This window comes from Elaeis guineensis, chromosome 4 (assembly GCF_000442705.2).
Source record: "Elaeis guineensis isolate ETL-2024a chromosome 4, EG11, whole genome shotgun sequence".
In the NCBI taxonomy this organism is placed as follows: Eukaryota; Viridiplantae; Streptophyta; class Magnoliopsida; order Arecales; family Arecaceae; genus Elaeis; species Elaeis guineensis.
In genome coordinates, this window is record NC_025996.2 from 95,662,937 (window position 1) to 95,687,166 (window position 24,230).

The 24,230-nt window shown below is 37.6% G+C and overlaps 1 non-coding gene across 1 annotated transcript; it reads left to right on the top strand.

Annotated features, from left to right (window-relative positions):
* Positions 1–1,030: 1,030 nt before the first annotated feature.
* Positions 1,031–1,136, top strand: LOC140857614 (small nucleolar RNA R71). Its single transcript, XR_012141106.1, has one exon. It is a non-coding gene; the product is annotated as a small nucleolar RNA R71 (small nucleolar RNA).
* Positions 1,137–24,230: the final 23,094 nt, after the last annotated feature.

A 24,230-nucleotide genomic window follows, 5' to 3' on the forward strand; every position in this document is an offset into this window, starting at 1 on the left:
CCGAAAATGGGGCTTTAGGCAAGTAAGATGATTCTGGTGTAGTTGGTTCTTTCTCTATTTTAAGGTCCTCCTTGTTCTTGGGAGATTTGGCTTCGGTTAGAGGTTTAGGGTCGGTCTCATTGGTTTTACTAGTGTGTTTAATGACCTTCCCACTTCTCAGAGTCTTGATTGATTTGGCATGTTCAGAAAAAGCTTCTGGGGTATTAGAGCTCTCAATCACAAATTGCCCTCTTGGGTTGCTCTCGGGTTGGCTAGGCAATTTTTCTCCTTCCCTCCTACTGAATGCAGTCGCTAGTTAACCTATTTGGGTCTCTAGTTTAGCAATGGATTGTGTGTGGGAGTTAAGGGTCTGAGTGTTGACTTCTAATCGTTCTAGTGCTTTCAGAACTTTTTCCTCAAAAGCTGAGCTATGACCAGTAGTAGACGGTTGAGGAGTATTTTGAAATTGATGGTATGGTCCATGCCTATATGTTGGTCCTAATATTGAGGTCGAGGTGCGGCAGGGCCAACCACTGATTGTGGTCTCTAGAAAAAATTTGGATGGTTTCTCCAGTCGAGGTTATAAGTGTTCAAATATGGATTGTTTCCTGGTCTGCGAGCTTGTTGGACTTGAGCTTGCTGAACCTGCTCATGCACAAACTCAGGAAATTGAGGTGCGGCTGGGCATTCACTAACAAAATGGTTCGGACTTACACACAATGCACAAACTTCTTGGATTGGGTTAGGTGGAATCGAGGATTGTCCAGTATTTAGAAGATGGTCTAATTTTTGGGACAGTTCATCTACCTTACTGTGGATATCCATAACATTTTCAATCTGATAAATTCTACTTCTTTTTTGTTGAAGCATGGGTTGTTCTCTAGAGGTGGCAGACATATGATGTAGGAAATTCTCACTAAGTATTTCAAAGAGCTGCCAGGCTTCATCCTCACTCTTTAGCATGAATGTCCCACCACATGATGCATCAACCATTTGTCGGTGTTTCTCTAATAAACCATCATAAAAACACTAACAAAGTTGCCATTTAGGGATAGAATGGTGTGGACATTTACGAATGAGGTCCCTTAACCTTTCCCATGTCTCATGAAAAAGTTCACCCTCCAATTGGGAAAAACTAGTGATAGCTTTTCTAGTTTGATTTATTTTTTCAATTGAAAAGTATTTCTTGAGAAATTCTCTCTGAAGATGTTCCCAAGTTGAAATGGTTATAGAGTCTAAGGAGTTTAACCAATGCTTGGCTTTGTCCTTAAGTGAGAAAGGGAACAGTTTCAATCTAAGGGCATCATCGGAGAAGTTTTGGATTTTTACTGTGGAACAAATTTCAAGAAATTCATCCAAGTGTTTGTATGGGTCCTCGTTATTAAGTCCATAGAATGATGGCAATATTTGAATAATGCTAGACTTAATCTCATATTGGGTAGCTTCTACTGGAGGTGCTTGAATGCTTGGAGAGTAGGTATACGAGGATGGAGTGAAATATTCTCTCAATGAGCATGAAGGATTAGCCTCACCAGGTGCAACCATGTTTCTAACTCAAATAGTCCTAAGAGTCTTTTCTAATTCTTTGTCTAATGGTTGCAAGTCGGGTTTTAGTGATCGTCGACCTAACATGCAACTAAAAGGTCTATGTAGGACTATCCTAGTCTGTTAAGGATTATTTTTTTTTTTATTAAGAGGAGAAGAGAAGAGAGAAAAGAGTTCTAAAGAAGAGATCCTAAGAAGTCCTAAAACTAATAGAAGAACTAGTTGTGGTTAGATTTTAATTATAATCAAGTTAGCACGCAGTGGACTCTCTATTCTAAAGTTACCCTAGTTCTAGATAGCTCCTAACTGTAGTTAGCCTTCAAGCCCTCCAAGTCGGAGCTTGACCAACCAACTGGCCAGATAAGTGTAAGGTTGGTGGGAGTCTCTCCGTTGCTTTCCTTAGACACCAATTAAATTAGCCAGGTCAGCGAACGGAACCAATTAAAAACCATCTTTCTTCGAGCCCAATCATCCCGTAAATCACTTGCCTAGACACCAGCTAGCTGACCAACTCTAACCTGGTTTAACTCTCAAGGTCACTTGTCCTAATGAGCTCGAAATCCTTAGGGGTCAATGTCTAATTAATTTTAGATTAAGGTCTAGGTTATACAAATGCAAGGGAGTGATTTGTGGGCCAAGGAAGGGTGATCAAATCCCCACCTTTTCTTAGTTAATGGATTGCACCCTTAAAGTTAATTATGAAGATGCAATGCAAAGAAACAAGATGTCCAATCAAGCTAGAAATTTTTATATTTGAGGTTACGCTATTTTAGTTAAGTATTATGAAATGTCAGTAGTTTTTTTTTTAATTCAACTGTGCCAAGGTCCCCAGCAACGGTGCCAAAATTTGATGCGTAGTCGTTGATAGACCAAAAATAACTCTACTCACTACGTAGGTAGGATGAGTCGAGATCGTATCCTCAAAGACCTTGGGCTAAGTTGAGATTGCAAAATAAAAGAAAGAAGTGTTGTTTTGATTTAGAAAATAAATTATCTTAAAATTGATGTAATTAGAAAATAAAGAGCTCGAGAGTTTTGAATTAATTTTGTACTAGTAGAGTTGTATCTCTTTTTTTTTAATTAAATAGATACGATTAATCTTAAAAAAAATATCTATCTTTCCTCGGCACACCCCGTACCTATAGATCATGGGCATCTCCAGAAAGTACTAGATAAACAACTCTTCTTTCCTCGGCACGCCCCGTATCCGTAGATCACGACGCATCTTCAGAAAGTAAAAGTTGGTCCTAATATTAATCTAACAGGAAAGCATAAATAAAAGTATATGAAAGAGAGTAAATAAAGAACTCATGATGATTTAAATAAAAAGCATAATCTTTATTGCATATAAAGAAATACAAAAAAGTTTAGAACAATAAACCCACTCTGTGTCGTTACAAAATTTTTTCTCCACTCTCGAGACTGCTAGCCTAGCTGCTCATGGAGTAGTCCCTTTCTCTTCCTCTATGCAAGGCTCTAGAAGGATTTTTGGGATGATCTTCAAATAGGAGTATAAGAGCCCTTTTATAGGTGTTAGGAGGGAGGAGTTTTACATGGTTTTCAGATGTGGGACTAAAGAAAATACTAAGGACTAAAAGATGGATGGATGAGATGGAAAGATCACAAGCAGATAAAGAAAATACAAATTCTTCCTCTTGAAGTATTTTCAAGTATTATATTTTTTTTTTAACTTTCAGATCCATCTGCTATCATGAGCGTCCGTCTGTTCGCCATTGTGTCTGCCAGCACAAACTCCTCGCGAACCCACCATGCCGCGCGCCCGCGACCGCACTGCCGCATGGCCGCACTACCGCGCGCCCGTTAGCTGTTAGGCTTTTTGATTACAAAAAGAAACTTTTGTTTTTTTAAAATGATGCCTATATCCTTTTTGGGTTCCTTGCATAGTATCTTCATTTTTTATAATACCGTATGCATCCTTTTTTTATTTTAATTTTATTTTAAGTCTAATTTTCTTCATACTTGAGTCTTTTTGATCTACGAATCGGACTCTTTGTATCAACGATCCCTTTCCTGTAAAACATAAAAAGAAGCATCAAATTCTTAATAAATAAAATAAATTAAATATAATTTTTTGCTTTAAATGACTTAAATTAAGTGTTTATCATGTGACATCTCACACCAGCAGGTAGGATGCCCAAGAAGGATCCATGCCCAAGGAGAGAAGGTGGCAACAAAGAGAGAGATGTAGAAGATGAAGGACCTCTCTCTTCACATGCCTATCTCTCTCACTTTTTCTCTTCTCAATTTGATTTGTTTGCTATTCTATTCTTTTCTTTCATCCATAGGTAGAGATCCTCTTTATTTATAGATGATTCTCATGACCCAATAAGAGGACTCTTTATTCAAATTTAATTTGAATTGATCCAATACTCATGAAAGAAGGACTCCTACATGAGATATAATTACCATCACTTATGATATCCACTTTGCACCCACTCCTACACCCACTGGGGATGCACCAAATAAGCACCAAATCAATTTTTGATCATACTTCATGAGTGGGTATTTCTAGTGCAAGTAGGAATACTCATATCTCATCCAAAATAGATCCGATTCGAATCCAATTCGAAGCTGATTCGAATCTGATTCGAAGTCGGTTCGAAATAATTTTAAAAGGCTGTCAATCCTAAACTCTTTAAGACTTTTGTATCAAGTCTAACTTAAATTTTGGACATATTTAAGTCTAATTAATTCAGATCTAATCTAAAATTAATTAGTACTTAAATCCAATCTTTCATATATTCCATGGATCATAGATAGAAATTATTCATCCCTGGGATTGAACCTGAACCTCATGTGTAGTGCTAGCTAGACATAGTCAACTCTTCAATCTTGTTTGACCCATAACTTAATTTTCAATCAAGTTAGTTTATATGTTCAATCAAGTCAAGTATTTTCAGATTGGACATATAAACATAGGTCAATTCCTTCCTACTTTGTTTGACTTGTGTGCGTGACTCCATAGGTTCAAACACTAAGCCGGTAGCACAGGAACTAATTCCTGCACTAATCAAGATACCATCTAGCAATGGTTTCCGACGTACAGATAGGTCGAATTATTGTAAAGAAATATTCTAGAATCCATACTCATGGTTACCGCATAATTCATCCTTTTGACCTTGGATGCTCTAGGATGGTCTCAGGTTAACTGTCAACCGAGATTGCTTCATCTACATTGTATTTCAACCTTTCAAATTCATCTCATGGATTACCCTGGCCAAGACTTTACTAAATTGAAATACAGTAATACATCAACTTCAATAATTTGGAGGGATCAATCCCATCTTGATCCATATACAAACTTCATAAGTACTTAACTGTACCCAGTACCCTTCCGTCACTGCATTAAAAATCTAGGTAGTTCGGTACCAAAGCACAGTGAGTTGCTTGTAAGTCACTATGGTGATCTCAGGTCTGAAGGATATTTATACCCATGTATTTCGCTAGCAGCTCTTGACAGCAGAATGCTCAGCAGGTGAGTCACTTGTTCAGTGATGATGTACCCTTACATCTCATCTGTATGCCATACCAGTGTCACCATACTCCTTGGTTAATAGGACAACCAACCCATATGGCACACAATGATCTTCACTCGATAAACATCATCATCCCGTAATGATGTATCATTTGATCGCAAACTTGTTTAAAAACTATACGATAAATCCTCTCTTTATCGTACACTAGCATAGTTCTAGAAACTTCATCACAGTACAAGAGTTCAAGGAAGATGTCACTTTATGATGAAAAATACAGAATAACTATTATTCAATAATCAATAACTCATATATAAGGATGAACTCAATCATCACATGATTGGTTTTAGGACATAATTTTCAACAACTCTCACTTAGACTAAAGTCAATCGGGATAGTATCTTGTACCCATCTTTCATTTGAAGTCATCGAACTCTTTTATCTCGAGAGCTTTGGTGAAGGGGTCAGCTAGGTTCTCCTTTCTGTCGATCTTCTGAAGCTCGACGTCACCTCGGTTCATGATCTCTCGCACTAGGTGATAGTGACACAGAACATGTTTAGTGCGATGGTGCAACTTAGGTTCTTTCGCCTGAGCTATAGCATTGGAGCTGTCACAATACAGTAGGACAGGACCATCAATGAAAGGTACAACTCCTAGATCGATAATGAACTTTCGCAACCACACCGCCTCCTTTACAGCATCCAATGCAGCAATGTATTCTGCTTTGCATATAGAATCGGTCACAGTATGTTGCTTGAAATTTTTCCAGCAAACAACTCCTCCATTCAAGGTAAATACATAGCTCGACATGCTTCTGCTGTCATCACAATCTGACTGAAAATTGAAATCAGTACATCTCACAAGTTTCAGATCAGAGTCTCCATAGATAAGCCATTGATCTTTAGTATTTCTCAAATACTTAAGAATTGCTTTTGCAATCTTTCAATTCTTCTCACCCGGATCTGACTGGTACATACTCACTAACCCTTGTGAATAGGCCACATCCGGCCTAGCACATGTCATAGCGTACATGATAGATCCTACTGCCGAAGCATATGGTATTCTACTCATGCACTCTCTCTCCTCAGGAGTTGTTGGACAATCCTTCTTGGAAAGAGTAATTCCATAGCCTATCGAAAGATAGCCTTTCTTGAAATTATCCATGTTGAACTGCTTCAACAAGATGTCAATGTACGTGGATTGGGACAATCCAAGCAACCTTCTAGATCTATCCCTATAGATCTTCATCCCTAAGATGTAGGATGCTTCTCCAAATTCTTCATGGAGAACTGTGATGATAACCGTAGCTTCACACTCTGCAAAGTCGGGATGTCATTTTTTTTAGTAACAGTTGTTATCCACATATAGCACAAGAAAAATGACTACAGAATCAGAAGTCTATTTGTAGATGCAAGGCTCTTCTCCATTCCTAACGAAGCCATACATTTTGATTACTTAATCAAAATGCATGTTTCAACTCCTCGATGCCTGCTTAAGTCCATAAATTGACCTTTTCAGCTTGCACACTATCGACTCGTCTGTAGATATGAACCCTTCAGATTGTATCATATACACCTCTTCTTCCAGCTCTCCATTAAGAAAAATGATTTTGACATCCATCTATCAGATCTCATAATCTAAGTGTGTAGCGATAGCAAGCATAATCCGAAAAGACTTGAGCATTGCCACAGGAGAGAACGTCTTGTTATAGTCAATACCATAATACTGATGGTAACCCTTAGCAACTAGACGGGCTTTATAGGTCTCTACCTTCCCGTCCGCTCCTCTTTTTCTCTTGAAAATCCATTTACACCCTATGGGTTTTATCCCTTTGGGTGGATCAACTAGTGTCCAGACACTATTGATCTCCATGGACTCCGTCTCGGAGTTCATGGCCTCAAGCTATTTTTGGGAGTCGAACCTTTGCATGGCCTCTATATAGATGATCGGATCCTCATCATTCTCATCAAGTTTAATAGGATCACCGTCTTGGATCAAGAAATCATAGTATCTATCTGACTGACGCAATACTCTACCGGATCTCCTTAATGGTGCCTCTACTGGCTCCAGATTTGATTCACCAATCGAATCCAATTCTGTATGTGTCGGTCCTTCCACCTCATGAGCTTCATCAAGTTTAATTTTATAGGCATTAGCTCCTTCACCAAGTAACTCTTTTTTCAAAAAGACTGCCTGACTGCTGACAAACACCTTTTGTTCTGCAGCGAGGTAGAAGTAGTACCCTTTAATTTTTTTTGGATACCCTACAAACAAGTATTTATCGAACTTTGGTCCAAGCTTATCTGTCTTTAAATGTTTGACATAAGCTGGATACCCCCAGACCTTAAGATGTAAGAGCACTGGCTTACACCCAGTCATATCTTATATGGAGTTTTATCGATAGACTTGCTGGGCACCTAATTCAAAATATAGCAGGTAGTCTCTAGAACATATCCCCAAAAGGATATTGGCAGATTAGAAAAAACTCATCATGGATCGGATCATGTCTAACAAGGTTCGATTTCTCCTCTTGGACACACCATTATGTTGTGGTGTTTCAGGAGGGGTCCATTGTAAGAGAATCTCATTCTCTTCCAGATATGTCAGAAACTCACTGGTGAGGTATCACCTCCTCGGTCTGATCGAAGGATCTTAATACTCTTTCTAATTTGTTTCTTTACTTCAGCATGAAATCGTTTGAATATTTCAAACAATTCTGACTTATGCTTTATAAGATAGACATATCCATACCTCGATAGGTCATCTGTGAATGTAATAAAGTAGTAGTATCCTCCTCTGACACTTATGTTCATAGGCCCACATACATCAGTATGTATTAGACCTAGGACATCACTAGCTCTTTCACCTTTTTCTTTAAAAGGTGACTTAGTCATCTTATTAAGTAGACAAGATTCATAGGTAGGCAATGATTCACAATCATCTATCTCAAGGATACATTCCTTGATCAACCAGTCAATCCTATTCTTATTCACATGACCAAGCCTATAATGCCCAAGGTAGGATTCACTGACATTATATATTTTGGGGCATTTACTAGGTGTGTACATTATACTAACAGGCCGTGATATTATGTATATGTCATGTTTTAATTGTCCATGCATAATTGTAATATCATTCATAATGATATCATAAAAATCATCTTTTATTATAATCTTGTAACCAAGTTTGGTCAAAAGGCCAACGGAGATGACATTCATCATAAAAGAGGAACAATAATGACAATCATCTAACATGACACTACTGGACTCGAAGGCAAGTTGGAAAGTTCTCAAGGCCAAAATTGGAACAAGACTTCCATCTCCAACGTTAAGGAACCGCTCGCCCTCTCAAAATTTTCTACTTACCTGCAGTCCCTGCAATGAATTGCATATATTAATAGGACTTCTGGTATCCAATACCAGGTAGTAGTATCACAAATAGAGAAATTACAAGGTGTTATCATATAATATCTTGTGAAGCAACCACTTGCCTCTTTTTTTTGTTCTTAGGTCTGTTTGGGTCAAGGGTGGCTATATAAGCAGGATAATTCTTTTTTCAATGACCCAGCTTCTTAGAGAAGAAGCACTCTGCCTGGCTCTTGTCAGCTTTTGACGGTTTGCTCTGCTTGGGATCGGCGGCATGGCATTTTTGCACCTTTTTTTTTTTCTCTCCAAGAGGATCGATGTCCTATAGATGAACCTCCCACTAAATTCACTGGCTCCTTTTGGAGCTGGTGATCCTTCTCAAAAGTCTGCAATAACCCTAGCAAATCATGGTAGTTTACTGTAGGCTTCATCATTCTATAATAACTGAGAAAAGGTAGGTAAGATTTCGGTAGCGAATTGAGGATAGCATCCTTGCCTAACTGTTCATGCAATGAAAAACCAAGTTTGCTAAGGCATTCAATCTGCTCAATCATGCATAGTACATGATCGATGATTGAAGCTTCCTCTCGCATATGGACATTGAATACTGCGCAGGAGGTTTTATGTCTCTCCGTATCCTCAGGGGTGCCGAAGGACTCATTCAATATTTGAATCATCTCCTCAGGCTATGCATCCTTGAACTTATGACTAAGTTCATCGTTCATAGCTGCCCTCATCATGCAACGTACAGTCATGCGATCATTGAGCCACTTTATGTAAGTGTCTCTCGCAGTATGAGCATTGGCTGCAGGTTCTTCAGGTGCCTATTCCGTAAGGATATATAAAATCCTCTCGTGCTCCAACACGATCTTCAACTTTCGATACCAGTTATCGAAGTTGGGTCGGGTGAGCTTGTCATTGTCCAACAGCGAACGGAGGGATAGTGTGTTGGTCATAACTGAAAAGAAAAAATATTAGCCTATTAGTATATGAATTTTTTTTCTTAATCCTGAAGATATGGACTTTAGTCTAAAAGTCCTCCCACTACTTTTTATGAATTGGTAGCCTCTACTTCCAACTCGAGGAATTACATTAATTCTTTAGCGGGTACTAGAATCCACACGGATTGCATTCGGTTTCGAGTGTGGCTCAGCCAACCCTAGTGCATCCATGGGTAGGTTCATAACCAATTATTTCTCTAAATAACTTCTAGCATTGGGTTTTGCCCCAGACTTTCTTTCAGCAGGCATGTGGGCCTCCACTGAAAATTCTGGTTAGGTCCAACCATTAACATGACACATCAAGTACATTCAACAAACAGATGTCCAGACCTGAGTGTGGCTCGATCAACCTGAGCATTGATCTGAAGGTACATCATGATGGTCATATGATGAATGACAATTCCAATATGTAATAGACACCAGGCGTGTGACGTCTCCAATGCCTATTTGGAATATTGGACTCATTATCACACACCTTAATGGGAAGCAATGATCAAGTTATCTCATAACTTTATCACTTTATGGATCTAATAATTTAGAAAATTTAATTTTATTAACCTGAGAATAAGAGAAGAAGTCGACCTGCAAGCTGCAAATCCTTCCACTGACTTCACCAAGTCATGTAAAGGATTAAACACAAGCTAGTCTAAAGACACCTAAATTAGTCACATTGATTCACCTGAATGACATGGGTCTGCACGAATCGACTAGTAACCTAATCAAAACATAATCTACCATGTTGGCTAGGTAAGTGAGATTAGTGAGAGGGATCTACCCTTAACTCACCGTAGACGCATCTAGGTGAATAGCTCCCAATTAAAAATTACTTGATCAAATCTACCAAACTTACCTTGGATACCAACTGGTTAATTAGTTTTGATTTGGCACACCAGAAGATTTGGGCTCAACCACGAAGCCATGATCATGGTCTATTTATTAGGGTCAAACACATAGACTTGATCGGACTTCAACTATTGAGATTGATTTAGAGAAATACTGACCTAATCTAATTCAACACTTCATTAGACTTAATTAATTTCTCTACTTGATTCATATGTGTTCCTAACCTTAGGTCTAACCCATTAAAAGAACTTGATTCATGCTAACCTTTTGCTCATCATATTATGTGGTGTTTTAATGATCTTCAATTCTCAATTCTAGATCATTCAAACTTAATTCAAAATTAAGTGTGTGAAATGTGTTTTGATTTGTAGAACTATTCTACAAGGATTTTAAGTGAAGCATACCATATATTTCAACACATAAAAATAAATTTTCATAATATGTTTAACAATTAAACATACATAGGTATGATCTAAACTTCATTCATACATCTCATGTATTATGACAACTTTTAGATCAATACCAATTATACCAATTATATCAAATGTAACATGTAATTTTGATCTAAATTAATTTTATATCTAAATTATATCCTATTATAATGAATCATAAATTATTTTATATCTAATCTAAATATATTTATGATCAAAATAATACATAAAAGTTTGTTTACTTTTTTTCTTCATAAAACTGGATTGCAATGACACCCCTGCACGTCATAAGAGAACCCATCGAATAGGCAAAAGAGAGATTAATCTCTTCAATCTCTTATGATCGGATGGTCTGGTGATCTCATCAATCTGAGTACTAGGCTACTAAGATCTAAAATTTAATTTTATATATAATTACATCAATGTACAATTATTGATAAAATTATTTTATGTCAGGAACATATCCTTGATCTCATCAATTATATTTTTCATCTAACCCAATTAGATTTGATGTATCATATATAGCATATCAAATCTAAAATTTATCTTATACTGATTATAAAATACTAGTTTTAGATTTAATATCAAATAAAAAAATAATTAGATATAAATATGAATATATAAGAAATTAATTTCTGATAAAATTTATTTTCATGCAGTGCTAAATTATGATATGATTTAGATCTAAATATCCATCGAAATAGATCCAATTTAAATCTAAAATAATCTTCACTTTATAAAAAAAATAATAAAATTAAAATTTTATTAAAATTTTATTAAAATAAATTTTTAATTCACATTATTTTTCATCAAAAATTAAGCAACAGCAAAATTCTGTTATAACAGATTTATAACAACCTCAATCAACCATTGATTAGGCACCTCTAATCTAATCAAAATTAGATCAAAAATTTTATATAAATAGATTTAAATGAGATTTAATATCATACAAAAAAATATTAATTATATCTTATATAAATAATCATAAAAAATTTTATTTTACATATATATATTTCAGACCTGCTCTGATGCCAGTTGAAGGGAAGGAAACAGTTTCCCTCCAGAATGCCCAAGTTACATCTATAAATTTTTTCTAATATTTTACTTGTTTAAGGATCAAATCTTTATCTAAATTATAGTAGAACTAGGGATCAAATCCTAAATTATCTGATATAAACCTTCATGGAGGTCTGGATATGTAGATCCTCTACTTCGCATGCACGTCAGACGTCGCAGAAAAGCAGGATGAACTTCAATCCAATTGGTTTCGCATACACAATCAATCGAGAGATGAGATATGATGATGTGACACCTCACACCAATAGGTAGGATGCCCAAAAAAGATCCATGCCCAAGGAGAGGAGGCGGCAACAAAGAGAGAGATGTAAAAGATGAAGGATCTCTCTCTTCACACACCTATCTCTCCCTCTTTTTCTCTTCTCAATTTGATTTGTTTGCTATTCTATTCTCTTCTTTTATCCATAGGTAGAGACCCTCTCTATTTATAGATGATTCTCATGATCTAGTGAGAGGAGGACTCTTTATTCAAATCTGATTTGAATTGATCCAATACTCATGAAAGAACTCCTACGTGAGATATAATTGCCATCACTTATGACATCCACTTTGCACCCACTCCCACACCCACTTGGGATACCCCAAATAAGCACCAAACCAATTTTTGATCATACTTCATAAGTGGATATTCTCAGTACAAGTAGGAATACAAATCTCTCATCCAAAATAGATCCGATTCGAATCCGATTCGAAGCTAGTTTGAAATAATTTTGAAAGACTGTCAATCCTAAACTCTTTAGGACTTTTGTACTAAATCTAACTTGAATTTTGAATCTATTTAAGTCTAATTAATTCAGATCTAATCTAAAATTAATTAGTACTTAAATCCAATCTTTCATATATTCCATGGATCATAGATAGAAATTATTTATCCCCGAGATTGAACCTAAACCTCATGTGTAGTGCTAGCTAGACATAGTCAACTCTTCAATCTCGTTTGATCTATAACTCAATTCTCAATCAAGTTAGCTTATATGTTCAATCAAATTAAGTACTTCCAGATTGGATATATAAACATAGTTCAATTCCTTCCTATTTTGTCTGACTTGTGTGTGTGACTCTATAGGTTCAAACACTAAGCCGGTAGCACAGGAACCAATTTCTACACTAATCGAGATACCATCTAGCAATGGTTCTCGATGTTTAGATAAGTCAAATTATCATAAAAAAATATTTCAGAACCCATACTCATGGTTATCGCATAATTCATCCTTTTGACCTTAGATGCTCTAGGATGGTCTCAGGTTAACTGTCAACCGAGATTGCTTCATCCACATTATATTTCAACCTTTCAAATCTATCTCATGGATTACCCTGGCCAAGACTTTACTAAATTAAAATATAGCGATACATCAACTCCAATAATCTGGAGGGGTCAATCCCATCTTGATCCATACACAGACTTCACAAATACTCGACTGTACCCAGTAGCTTTCCGTCACTGCATTAAAAATTCAGACAGTTTGGCACCAAAGTACAGTGAGTTGTTTGCAAGTCACTATGGTGATCTCAGGTCTGAAGGACATTTATATCCATGTATTTCACGAGCAACTCTTGACAGTAGAATACTCAGTAGGTGAGTCACTTGTTCAGTGACGATGTACCCTTACATCTCACCTGTATGCCATACCAATGTCACCACACTCCTTGGTTAAGAGAACAACCAATCCATATGGCACACAGCGACCTTCACTCGATAAATATCATCATTCATAATGACGTATCATTTGGTCGCGAACTTATTTAAGAACTATATGATAAATCCTTTCTTTATCATACATTAGCATAGTTCTAGGGATTTCATCACAGTACAAGAGTTCAAGGAAGATATCATTTTATGATGAAAAATATTAAAATAATTATTATTCAATAATCAATAATTCATATACATAATCGTTACATGATTGATTTTAGGACATATTTTCTAACACTCTATCATCGTATCATTGAAATTCTTTTCAATGGGTCAGAATAATTTCACTCTAACTCAACAAAGATTGTTGATCTAGAACAACCCTAGTGAGCTCTCACAATCTACTAGTGAAACCTAGCAGTATGTAGTGGCAACCCAGAAGAACTAAAATAAATTTCTAGGTGTAGTTAACATGTGATTCAATCCCTCTATCGTGAGTCTCGACTAGATGGTAGGTCATGGATAAATCGTCAAACCTCAACATCGGTCGTATGATAGATTCAATCAGCTTAAGTCCATATGTGAATCTATGGAAACTCTTTTTTATCAATCACAATATTATGGCCACAGACATAAGAACTCAGCCTCTTAAATCTCATAGGACTACTCCCTTCTGTTAGGATCGATAGATCCCATCTTGATGCACACCCCACTCCTACAGTGGACCAACTGTCGCCAATATCTATTACAAGGGCTTTTTGAGACCCATGTTGATGTGTCAGTTAAATTCCAGCAGCCTCACTGTGAGTAGTAGTATCATCTCAGGTCAAAAGATCAGTCATACAACTGCAGCATCGAGAAAGTCACTAACGAGTGAGCAGACATCTATGTAACTTCTCATGTTGGTCTTGCTCAGTGCTAGTTATTTTCTAACAACCACCTGCACTCTCACTCCAATATCTCTATACTGCAGACTCGAGATCCATCTGTCCGAAGGAAGCGATCTATACACTGGTCTATCTGGATCAATCACCATCCCTATGATAATCTTATGACCAGGAGCAATTTAGAAATCAACCATCAATGACATATGCCTCAAATTCTCAACTCTTTGAGAATATGTGTCATCATCTTGTTAATCCCTTGGATGATTCATGGACACATAGACATAAATGGTAATATAACTACCCAATAAGTATAAAATCATATCCTAGAGATATGAAATATGTCAGCCAAGATTAGCTTCTAAAATATACATCCAATAATCTTCCACTTGCACTAAAGCCAATCTATCATGTACCAAGCCCTATCTTCACAAGACAGGCTATAGTCTTAGGCTAGCCAAGTGACTTACCAGTAGATCATCCACATCATATGTGGAGTTTGCTCTCTGCACCTCTATATATTTCTACTCGAGCTAGTCGCATATTCTGCTGTTCTATGTGCTTGGATATCTGGTGAGACCTAGGCTCCTTAGAAGGGCTATGGTGCCATTGTCTTTGCAATATAGTGTCACAGCATCTGATGGTATGATAACTAATTTTGCAACTAACATTACAACCAGAATGCATCCTACACATCTACAGTATACTTAGCTTTCATTGATCGATTATTTGAAATTCTTTCAAGATATCGACATAGGAATACATCCATGATGTAGACATTCTACCATCAACATCAGATATAAAGTCTGAATTGGTATATCCTCCCACTCCTAGTTTTGATCCTTCTTCAAATATGTCCTCAGTTTTTCTTAAGAGCTTAAGAATATTTTCACAGTAATCTAGCGCTCACAGCCTGGATACAACTGATATCTACTTGTGACAATCACGGTATAATCAGTTCAAGTACTTGTAGCGAAATTTAGTGCAAGGATAAAATGGTAATTTTATTTTTTTTTTAAATTATGATTTTACAGTAGAAAATATTAATTAATCTAATTAATTAACATGTGTTTACCCTACACTAGGATCTAAATATGATATACAGCATGCATGCATTTAAATTTGAAATTCAAATTTGAACAGTAAACACTTTAGTGTAATGTGTTCAGAACACAATACCTTTGTGCGGGTAGTAGATCGCCATAATCTGATCACCATCGAAAGAGTCTGATCATCGCGATGCAGTCACACAGCACGTCTGGCCTTTGCGGATCATCCACATGAGGTTCTCAATCTGATCGGCTCCTCACGAGTGCTAGCTCATTGTAGAGCCCTTTCGACGGTCGATGCTGATCGAACTCTTTCGATCGATGTCTGTTGATTCTTTGGATACTCTGGATTATTAGCAGATATGCTTGAGAGGATGTTGAAGATCTTTCTAAAATTTGGTGAGCTCACGACACTCGTAGCTCACCTTCTCACTTCCCGAACCCCAGGCTGAAACCCTAGGGTACACTAAGAAAAACTCTGCACCTTTTTTTCTTTCTTTTCTTTCTTTTCTCTCAGAAGGTTTTGGACCTTCACCTTATGCAGAAAGGTTCTTCACACTCCAAAATTTCTCACCAAAAAATTCTACACACGCCCCACTTTTCTTCTCTTTTTAAAACAATGTCGAACGTGTCTTATCTGCGTGAGAGGATAAAGATAAGTGGTTGCATATTTGAATTCAAATCAAGTTTGAATTCAAATGCAAACCAACTCATCCCTATCCACTTATGGCATGAGAAGAGAACGGCGTGGACTTTTTGTGCATGGAAATGTTTCATTAGAAACCTTTTCTCGTGTAAGTTATGTGGCGCACAAGATGGATAAGCATGAAGGCACAAGAGATAAGTTATCCATTCAAATTCAAACATGCTTTGAATTTGAATGGTTAACTAATCAGCTTTATCCATCCATATGGTGCACAAATATGAGCGTGGGGAGAGCTTTGCATGAGAAAAAATTCACGAGAAATTCCTTCTCGTGATTTCAAATGGGCGCAGTGGATGTGAGGTGGCGCAGGGAGTTTGGGTCAAGGTGGTTTCATTATTTAAGCCAACCTAATTGAACCAAATAAGTTAGGCCCAATTAGACTAATTTAAACCTAACTTAATTAGACTTAATTAGGCTCAATAAAATCCTAATCAAATCAGAAATTGACTAAGCCCAACCCCTGATCAAATCAGGGACCAAACCATCTCGATGATTAGATCAACTCTTAACCTAATCGGGTCAAACCCAACGGAATCCAATTCAATTGGACTTGATCCAAAAATAATTACTCAATTAAATTGAGTTAATTAGTAATCAAATCACTAATTAAATCTCTCATAAATATTGAGTCTAAATTCGATGGGCAATCGGGTATCAAAGTCCATCAATATGAAACCTTGATCGAAGAGTCCCAAACCAGTGGGACTCTTGAACCCGGTACCCAAAATGTGTGGGACTTGTGATCAGAGAATCATGATTCTCGATCACAGAGTCCCAGACACATAGGACTCAAAGTCTACAAATATTAGGACTCTTCATCAGCCATCAGATCAGATAGGAACCTCTAATGTGTGTGACCCCGCAGGTTCGAACCTAAGCCGGTAGCACAGGAACCAATTCCTGTACTAATCGAAGTAACCATCTGGCAATAGTACCCGATGATCAGATAGATCGAATAGTTGCAATCGCAATACTCAGAACCTACATGAATATGATTACTATATAATTCATCCCTTTTGACCCATGTGTTTAGGATGACTCAGGGTAAAACTGTCAACCCTAATTAGATCATCCGAGTCGTGCTCAACTCAAACAGTCCTGTGACTCCTCACTAGGACTATCCTGGTCAAGTTTTGCTAAATTGAAACACGACTGTACACAGCTCCTGAACTAGAGTAGTCAATCCCATCTTGACACACACAACGACAAGTCAAGTACTTGACTACACCGAGCATCCTTCCGTCATTGAATTAGAAATTTAGGTAGTCCAGTGCCTAAGTGCAATGAATTGCTTGCAAATCATCGTGGCGGTCTCAGGTTGGAGGGATAGTTATACTCATATCCCATCGGAGCAAATCTTGACAGTAGAAATAGCTCCGAAGTTGGTCACATTCAGTGCAGATGTACCCTTACATCTCACCTGTATGCCATACCAGTGTCTCCACACTCCTTGGTTAAGAGGACAACCAACCCATATGGCACACAATGACCTATGCTTGATAAACATTGTTATCCTTGGTAACAACATATCATTTGGTCGCGAACAGGTTTAAGGACTAAACGACAAATCCTCCTTTGTCGAGTCTAAATAGTCCTAAGGACTTCACCACAACACAGGAGTTCATTAGAAGATGAAATAATTTGTGATGAAAAAATATTAAAATAATTTTTATTTATTTATAATTTATATACTAATACCAAAAGGAGCACAACCATTAACAGACTGACGATTGGCTTTGAGATACTTTTCCCAACAATCTCCCACTTGGCTTAAAGCCAATCGATGCAGTATCTAATACCCATCTTCGACTTGAAGTCGTCGAACTCCTTCACTGCAATGGCTTTAGTGAATGGGTTGGCCAGGTTCTCCTTTTCATCGATCTTCTGAAGGTCGATGTCACCTCGATCCATAATTTTTCGGATGAGATGGTAGCGACGTAGAATATGCTTCGTCCGTTGGTGTGCCTTTGGTTCCTTCGCCTGAGCAATAACGCCAGAGCTGTCACAGTAGAGCAGAACTGGACCAACAAGGGAGGGTGCTACTCCAAGCTTGATGATGAATTTCCTCAGCCACACCACTTCTTTGGCAGCATCTGATGCAGTGACATACTCCACCTCGCAAACTGAATCAGTCACAGTGTGCTACTTGAAACTTTTCCAGCAGACAGCCCCACCATTAAGGGTAAAAATAAATCCCGACACACTCTTTCTATCATCGTAATCAGACTGAAAACTAGAGTCTGTAAACCCTATAAGTCTCAAGTCCGATTCACCATAAACAAGCCACTGGTCCTTAGTATTTCTTAAATACTTTAGGATGGTTTTAACAACCTTCCAGTGATTTTCTCTTAGATCAGATTGGTATCTACTCACTACTCCTAGTGAGTATGCCACATCTGGTCGTGTACATGTCATGGCGTACATGATAGATCCCACTGTCGAAGCATATGAAATTCTACCCATACGCTCTCTCTCTTAAGGTGTTGTCGGATAATCCCTCTTTGAGAGAGAAATTTCATGGCCTATCGGTAGATAGCCTTTCTTGAAATTCTCCATGCTGAACCTTTTCAACATAGTATCAATGTATGTGGACTAGGATAAACCAAGCAGCCTTTTAGATCTATCCCTATAGATCCTCATCCCTAGGATGTAGGAAGCTTCTTCCAGATCCTTCATGGAGAATTATGACGACAGCCAAATCTTTATTCCCTGTAATGCAGAGACATCATTCCTGATTAAGAGAATATCATTCACATACAATACAAGAAATACTACTACTGGACCATTAGCCCACTTATAAATGCAGGACACTTCTCCGTTCTTAACGAAGCCATACATCTTGATCGTCCTATCAAAAACGTATGTTCCAACTCCGGGATGCCTGCTTAAGTCCATAAATGGACCTCTGTAGCCTGCACACCTTAGACTCATCTGTGGATGTGAATCCTTCAGGTTGTATCATATACACCTCTTTGCCCAGCTCTCCGTTTAGGAAAGCTGTCTTCACATCCATCTGCCAGATTTCATAGTCCAGATGAGCAGCTATCGCAAGCATAATCCGAATGGATTTGAGCATTGCCACAGGAGAAAATATCTCATTATAGTCTATACCATAACATTGACGATATCCTTTAGCAACCAGATGGGCTTTATAGGTTTCCACCTTTCCGTCTGCGCCCCTCTTTTTCTTGAAGACCCATTTACATCCAATGAATTTTACTCCTTCGGGTGGGTCAACCAATGTCCACACATCATTGACCTTCATGGACTCCATTTTGGATTTCATTAGCTCTAGCCATTTCTCAGAGTCAGATCTCTGCATTGCATCTATGTAGGTGATCGGATCCTCATCGTTTTCATCAAGTTTGATAGGATCTCCATCCCGGACCAAGAAACCATAGTATCTGTTCGGTTGATGCGATACTCTACCAGATCGCCTTAAGGGTGCAGGAAGAATGGGCTCCAGATCTGATCTAACCAAATCCAGTTTAGGTTCAGCTATTTGTGTCGATTTTTCTACCTGTCGAACTTTCTCAAGTTCGACCTTAGAGGCAACTGTCCCTTCACCAAGGAATTCCTTTTCTAAAAAGATTGCCTTAAGGCTGACAAACACCTTTTGCTCATCAGCTAGGTAGAAATAATACCCTTTGATCTCTTTTGGGTATCCTATGAAATTACACTTGTCAGACCTAGGTCCAAGCTTGTCCGTAATTAAATATTTAACATAAGTCGGACACCCCCAAATCCTAAGATGCGAGAGTACTGGCTTACGTCCTATCCATAACTCATATGGCGTTTTGGTTACAGACTTACTCGAAACCCTATTTAGAAGGTAACAAGCCGATTCGAGCGTATATCTCCAGAGGGAGATCGGCAGACCAGCAAACCCTATCATGGATCGGACCATGTCCAACAAGGTCTGATTCCTCCTTTCAGACACACCATTATGCTGTGGTGTTCCAGGATGAGTCCACTGAGAGAGAATCTCATTCTCCCTAAGATATGTCAGAAACTCATTGGAAAGGTATTCACCTCCTCGATCAGATCGAAGAGTTTTAATACACTTTCCAGTTTGTTTTTCTACCTCATTTCAGAATAGTTTGAACATTTCAAATGACTCTGACTTATGCTTCAGTAAATAGACATACCCATACCTCGATAGGTCGTCTGTGAAGGTTATGAAGTAGAAATATCCACCTCTTGCACTTGAGCTCATGGGTCCACATACATCAGAATGTACCAGACCCAAGAGTTCACTGGCCTCTCACCTTTTCCAGTAAAAGGTGACTTGGTCATCTTCCCAAAAAGATAAGACTCACAGGTTAGAAGTGATTCACAATCACCTACTTCAAGAATTCTTCTTGAGCTAACCTGTTTATCTTGTTCTTATTGATATGACCTAGCTTACAGTGCCACAGGTAGACTTCTGACACATTATCTATTCTAGGGTATTTACCAGAGGTTTGAACCACATTAACAGGTTATGATAGAAAGTAAATTTATTATTTAGTTGTCCAACAAATATTGTAACACCATTCAAAATAATATTATAAACATTTTTTTTATTAAAAAATCATAACCGTACATGGCCAAAAGGCCTACAAAAATAATATTTAATAAAAAGTTTGGACAATAGTGACATTCACTCAGAATTACATTACGAAAATTGATTACAAGGTTTATGATTCCTAAAGCTAGAACTGAAACTTTGCTTCCATCTCCAACGTTCAGGAACCTCTCGCCTTCATCAAATCTCCTACTGACCTGCAGACCCTGCATCGAATTGCAAATATGATAAGGGCTTTCGATATCCAATACCTAGGCAGTAGTATCACAAATGGAAAAGTTGCAAGGTGTTATCATATAATTACCTTGCTTTTTCTTTGGCCTGTTTGGGTCTAGGGAGGCAATGTATAGAGGACAGTTCTTCTTCTAGTGCCCCTGTTTCTTGCAAAAGAAGTACTCCGCCTGGCTCTGGTCGGGCTTGCGCTTCTTAGTCTGACCCTGTGCAAACGTCCCGACATGCGGCTGCACCTTCTTGTTCTTCTTCTTCTTGTTCTTCTTCACTTTCTTAAAGGGTCGACGACTAGAAGAAGACCCTCCCACAACATTCACCGACTCCTTATGGAGCTGGTGGTCCTTTTCAAAGTTCTGTAGCAACCCCAACAAGCCGTGGTAGTTCACTGCAGGCTTTGTCATTTGAAAATGAGTAAGGAAGGGGAGGAAGGACTTGGGCAATGAATTAAGGATCGCATCCTTACCGAGCTGCTCATGCAGAGGAAAGCCTAGTTTACTTAGGCGCTCAATCATTTCGATCATGTACAGTACATGATCAGTGACTGAGGCCTCATCCCTCATCCGAGCATTAAAAATGGCACAACTAGTTTTGTGCCTTTCAACATCGTCAGGTGTGCCAAAGGAGTCGTTCAACATTTGAAGCATCTCCTGCGGCTGGGCATTCTCAAACCTGTGGCTGAACTCATCATTCATTGCCGCCAGCATTATGCATCGAACGGTGGTGTGATCATTGAGCCACTTCTGGTAAGTATCTCGGATCGTCCCTCTAGCATTCGAGGCTGGCTCCTCGGGTGCCGGATCCGTTACAACATAAAGGATCCGCTCATGCTCAAGGATGATTTTTAATTTTTGATACCAGCTATCAAAATTAGATTCCATGAGCTTATCATTATCAAATAATGATTGGAGCGACAGGGTAGTGGCCATAGCTGCATAAAGAAAAACCAGACTTCTATTAGTACATAAATTATTAATACTAAAGATTTGGACTTTAGTCTAAAGTTTCTTTCAGTATTTTAACGAACTGATAGCCTCAACCTCTAATTCGAGGAATTACTTTAATTCCTTAATGGGTACTAGAATCCACATAGACTACACACGAGCCCAACTTTGGTTGGTCAACCCATGTGCATCTATGGGTAGGTTCATAACCAGTTGTTTCTCTAAACAACTTCTAGTAATTAATTTTGCCCCAGAACCTAATCAGTAGGCTTTGGCCTCCACTAAAAAGATCTAGTTAGGTCCAACCATTAACATGACTTGATTTGGTGAATCGGACCAATAAATGATCAGGCCCGACTTTGACCGGCCAACCTGACCACCATCAGAAAGACTCAAACCAAATTATCATACTATGAATGATAATTCCATTAGTCAATAAGCACCAGGCCTTTGGGCCTCCAGTGATTATTAAACTAATGGACTCATTATCACTCACTTAATGGGAGGCTATGACTTAGTTATCATTATAACTTAATCATTTTAGGGACCTAATAATTTTGAGGATTTTATTAAAGGATAGAAGAGAAGAAATTAACCAGCCAATTTCAATCCTCCCACTGACTTCACCAAGTCAGATTAAAAAGGATTTAATTAAAGCCGGCATTAGGAGCACCTAAATCAGTCACACTGATTTACCTAATGACATGGGTGAGCCCTAATCACCAAGTGATCTAATCAAAACCTAACTCACTAGGTTGGCCAGGTAAGTGAGATCAGTGGTGGGGATATGCCATTAACTCGTCAGAGATCAAATCAATGTGAGTAGCTCCCACTTAAGAACCACTGGTCAAACTGTCGAACTTACCTTAGACACCAACCGATTCATTAGTTTTAATTTGATCAACTTAGTAAATAGGATTCCACCGTGTAGCCATGAATTAAGTCCATCTTGGTCTAGTTAAAGACATGGACCCATTCAACTATAACTATTGAAGTTGAGTCTAGAGTGTCCTTGACCTAATCTAATTCAACTTTTGATTAGATTTGACCAATTACTCTAATTTAGTCCATTTTTTAAGCTAACCTTAGGTCTAACCCAATTATGGACCTAATCTATCTAACCCATTGACCCACAAGTTTATGCAATTATCTTAGGTCTTAATTCACAATTCTAGACCAACTTGACAACACTTAATTCTTTTAATTAAGTATTTGGGCTGATGGATCAGGGTTTGGCTTTTGAAAATAATTTTGAAATTTGAAAGGTTTTATTTTTTGTTCACAAATATGTTGATTCATTTCACAAATAGATCAGCACATTTCATAAATAGCAATCCTATTGCTAATTACATAAAAGAAATAACTCAATCAAAATAAATCATGAATATTCTTTTAGATCTAATCTAACATATTCATGATAAATTTTATAATTGAACCTTTACAATTAAGTCCTTTCGCTGCTTCATCTGCATGGGATATAATTACAGCGGCACCCCTACCACCATAGGAGACCCCATCGAATGGGAGGAGAGGGCCTTTAAACCTACTTTTCTCCTATGATCGGATGGCCATGGCAACCAACCCAATTCGATTACTTGCTACTTGATCAAGTATATCTAAATATACAATTTCAAAATTTAAATTTAAATTTAAATTTAAATTTAAATTTTAAATTTAATTTCAAATTTCAAACAAATTTCAAATTTTTGAATTTCAAATTTTGAATTTTAATTTTGAATTTCAAATTTGAAATTTCAACCAAATTTAAATTTCAAATTTTAAATTTGAATTTCAAATTTTTGAATTTGAATTTTAATTTCAAATTTTCAAAATTTAAATTTCAAATTTGAATTTAAATTTTGAATTTTGAATTTCGAACAACTTTCAAAATTCAAATTTCAAATTTTGAATTTAAATTTCAAATTTAAACTTTTAGATTACAACTTAATCTATGCATGCAAATTCATATATCATATTTAGAACCAGCTCTGATACCATTTGTAGCGAAATTCAGTGCAGGGGTAAAATGTAATTTTAAAATTTTTTCAAAATTATGATTTTACAGTGAAAATATTAATTAATCTAATTAATTAATATATATTTACCTACACTAGATCTAAATATGATATACAGCATGCATACATTTAAATTTGAAATTCGAATTTGAACAGTAAACACTTTACTGTAATGTGTTCAGAACACAATACCTTTGTGCGGGTAGTAGATTGCCGTAATCTGATCACCGTCGGAAGAGTCTGATCATCGTGATGCAGCCACACAGCATGTCTGCCTCTGTGGATCATCCACACGAGGCTCCGATCTGATCGGCTCCTCACGAGTGCTAGCTCGTTGTAGAGCCCTTTCGACGGTCGATGCTGATCGAACTCCTTCGATCGATGTCTGTCGATTCTTTGGATACTCTAGATCATTAGCAAACATGCTTGAGAGGATGTTGAAGATCTCTCTAAAATTTGGTGAGCTCA